The 4,018-nt window shown below is 39.4% G+C and overlaps 1 long non-coding RNA gene across 1 annotated transcript in view; it reads right to left on the bottom strand.

Moving 5' to 3' along the window:
• Positions 1 to 2,698, bottom strand: part of LOC108574403 — a 19,541-nt gene extending 16,843 nt beyond the window's left edge. Inside the window, exons 1-2 of the long non-coding RNA XR_001891414.1 lie at positions 2,486 to 2,698; positions 1,747 to 1,784 (exon numbers count right to left, since the gene is read on the bottom strand). This is a non-coding gene — a long non-coding RNA (uncharacterized LOC108574403). The remainder of the gene's footprint in view (positions 1 to 1,746; positions 1,785 to 2,485) is intronic.
• Between the last annotated feature and the right edge of the window lie 1,320 nt (positions 2,699 to 4,018).

Raw genomic sequence — 4,018 nt, 5'->3', positions numbered from 1 at the left:
TTCACAGTTGCGAAGAGAGGGAAGAAAATCTGCATTACGACACAAAGAAGCAAATCCTCGCGAATCAGCAAAACACAAACCTAAATCATTCTAGGCATACAAAAATAGAGATTTCTAAAGATCCGAGGGCGATCTATGAAACGTGAAAGAAAGAGCACTACAGTAACCTTAATTGCCTTTCCAAACCATAATACTTTCGCAAAAAAATTCGGATCAGTTCACTTGCAGAATGATTCAAGGTAATCACGTCACACAGTCCACCCTGTATACACTATCGATCAAAACTTTCCCGACGAATTGTTAAATCCCCCGAACTTACAAAATGGAGAAGAAAAATCGAAAATTGCTACCAATCCCCGCGATATTAACAGCGAAACATAAATAAAAAGACAAACTTCACGGTAAATTCGATATCGACGTAAACTGATAAACGGTCGGAAACTTTTGGAGGGCAGTGTACGTGTATCGAATCATTTCCGATAGAAAGTCCCAGACACGATCATTTGCGAGCGCGTCGGCACATTAAACAGTCAATTAACTGGACGAGTCGGTTTGATTAGATTAGGGGGTGGACGTAATTGATTTGGCCGTGATTCATTTCGCGGTTCCTCCGCGACGGCTCTCCTCGATCGAGTGGCCGGTATCAATGTCGTGGCCAATGACCCTGGGGCAAGGGGAGAGCGAGAGACAACACAGAGACCGACTCTGGCGGCGACGCAGCTTCCCCGCGGCACGAATGAAATTTCCTCTTTTAAAACCACCGATTAAACCACCGACTCGAACCTCCGGTTTACGGCTTTAATTCCTGCGGATTCTTCTTATTCACGCTAACTGCGCCGACTCCACGGTTCCGCTCCAACACGATTCATCTCCACCGTATCCCGTCACGTTTCACGAACAGAGAGATCTCCGTTTCCAATGCGGCTAGACGACGACCGGCGGAGATGTGGTACATTTCAAGTGGGTTCAATTTAATTTCCCTGATTCAGATTAATTTCCTATTTTAATTCACTTTTTATTCCACCTTGTAACTGCCTGTACGTCGGTGATACTTGAACGGAGAGCTTAGAGCTCTTTCATGGATGATTTCTTTTTTATAGAAATTTTGAGTTGTTATTTTTGGTTCTTGAAAAATTTGATTCAGTTTTAGAAGTTAGATTTTGGATTTTTGTTTTTTTTTGGTTCTCAGATAGGATTCTGCGTTTAGAATGGCAGGTTTAAAGAGAGGTGATCTTTTTTTTTTTTCTTAGAAACTTTGGAAGGTTTGGAAGTAGAATTTACCATTAAGCGAAGAAAAATACTCTCAAATGACAAATATTCGATATTATTAACATTTTCATTTCGTTTTGACCGATATTAAGAGCCTCGTTTCGCAATTATTGACAATCTACACGTTCGTAAATCTACTTCGAATTTTATCGCTGCACTTATTTTGGAAGTAGATGCAACTGAAATTTTTTGAAGAAGTACCCACACTCAGTTACTCAAGTTAAGACGTTTATGCGAAGAAGCCTATCTACTGTGGAAAAGTGTGTTAGAATATGTCAGCATAGAAAATTAGTGACTGTGAAAAAGTATGTTGGAATACTTAATTACGGAACAGTGGTAACTATGTTGAATATTGTTCCACGTTTCCTTCGCACTAACAGCCAACGAAGTCGATTTTTCATTTAACACCGTGTGTGAAAATTGGTCTTAATACTCGAATGAAAAGAAATGCATAAATAAATAAAGAAATTTGCTTACCCATTTTATGGCAATCGTCAAGCGAATCCGTGTTGCGCCTATACGTGAAAAGGAACAAAAGAAAAAAACGTATGTGAGAATCGATCGTAAAATATCCTAAATAAATAAAACTATTATAAAATTCTCGAAATGATTGGAAATTTTGTCGTCACGCGTGTACGAGAGTACGAACTCTTCCAAACACCGAAATAAAAATGATTCGATCACAAATTGACTTTTCAAAGTGGCACCGTACCCAAAAGTACTCTACTCTAATCGCTCACTGAAGAAACACCGTACCGAAATACCTGCACGTTAGTTTCGAAAATGAAATTACACTGGTACCACTTCGAACAATCGTGCACCTAATTTCGCACTTGCAAAGTGAACATTAACACGTCTCGTGTGACTTCGAAAACATATTCAAAAACTCGCATTAAAACCTCATTACAGAAAAATATCGACAAAACTCAAATTCTTGACACTCTAATCTTCCTTTGCACATATTTTGCATAACATTTTCCCATTCGATAAAAATTCCAAAAACTGTCGTGCAAAACACGGTGTTCCAAAAAAAAAAAAAACCTGTACAATTTCCCTATCTACGGTGAACCCAGAAAAAAAAAAAATAAAAAGAATTGACGAAAAAGTTAGCCACGATATCACCATGTAGCCGTATATACACTGTATCGTTCGAAACCGTAAAACATTGTCGATCGTGTCCCCCCCGTCGTGGAGATGGTGAAATGTGAAAACTCACCGATGAGAGGAAGAACGGCGGAAAAATCGGACTAGCGAGATCGCGAGAAAACGGCACGAGCTGTCCTCTCAGCTACGACGAAAGTCAGATTGTTCGAGAGAGCCTGATGGTTTATCGAGAGCACACCAGAGTTTAAGCCGTCGACGCGAACGGTAACGCGTGTCGAGTATTACTAAGGGGGATGATATGTGGGCCAGCCACTTTAAAAGACGAGCTAACTTAACGAAAGGTGAACTGAGCGTACCTGGGACCAACCGGAGTTCCTTATACCTGACTCTCCGCGTGAGAGGACGGGACAACTTCTCCCACCATGGACGACGACCCGTCTATTGACGCATCTATACGAGAGCGTGGCCGCAAACACCTTTATCTCTCTCATTCGCGTCCAACGATCCTTTGACGAACTTTGAGACAAGGAACCGATTCTCCTCTATCCGGCGACGTAGACCGTAAGTACTCAGGTACGGTGTAATGTATGTATATCTACAACGGTGTTACCGGTGAACAGTCCATCGTGGTGCCAACCTTTACACCTTCTGTATGAATGGAGCTGATGCACGAACGCATTTGATATGAAAAAACTGGTTCGTTAAATATCACTTGTACTGTCGTGTGTACAGTATGAACGCGTAGAATACTGTTTGTTTTTTGCTGTTGTTCTGTAGATAATGATCGATAGACGTTGCAAATGAAATATTCTTCACGATAAGATTGGAAATGAGTTAATGATTCAAATTATAGATTGAAAATTAAAATTCGTTTCATTTACGTAGATAATGGTCGATCATCATTGCAAATGCCATTTTTTAAAGGTACGATTTACGGGTAAATAAGTGTCTTGTAAAAGATGAGATAATTTTCAGAGGAATGCTCGACAATGGAAGAATTTGAGTTGGTGATTATGCCACTTGTTATTTATCGAAAATTGAAAGTAGCTTCTGTTTATTTTTCTCTAGGTAATGATCGATTTGCACGTCGAATGGCACATTGCAAGTGGCATTTTTTTAGGGTGTACTTAGGAAACGAGTTTGTTGGAATGATTGGGAAAATTTCTCCTCCTTGCAGAAGGATGTCTGATAATGGAGGAGCTAAGTTGGAGATGGTTCGAGTGTTATTTGTTGAAAATTGTATTTTTCGGAAGATTGTTACAGCGAGTCTGATTTGTCATGTGGAATTCTTGGAAGGAGCTATTATATACGAGCTTCTAAAATGATTCTTGTCTTTTCTATAGGTGTGGATCGATCGACACTGTGTCATCTTAGGTGTTATTTAGTGGGAAATGAGTTTTTTTTTCAGAAAATTTTTATTAGAGGCACTGTTTCGGCGATGATTCAAATGTGATTTCTTGAAAATTGTACTTTTTTTGGGAATACGTGTGTATATTTCATTTTAATGTACATAAGTGTATTATGCAGTTGTAGAGAGGTTTATTGAAATAGTGTGGTTGCAGTGGAAGATTCGAAGTGGAGTTGAAACAGCTTTTGCGACTCTTTTTTCGTATATGCGTTTATATATCATTACCATAAATTTGTA

Source organism: Habropoda laboriosa, unplaced genomic scaffold (genome assembly GCF_001263275.1).
Source record: "Habropoda laboriosa isolate 0110345459 unplaced genomic scaffold, ASM126327v1 scaffold205, whole genome shotgun sequence".
In the NCBI taxonomy this organism is placed as follows: Eukaryota; Metazoa; Arthropoda; class Insecta; order Hymenoptera; family Apidae; genus Habropoda; species Habropoda laboriosa.
This window is presented reverse-complemented; position numbering and strand designations above follow the sequence as displayed.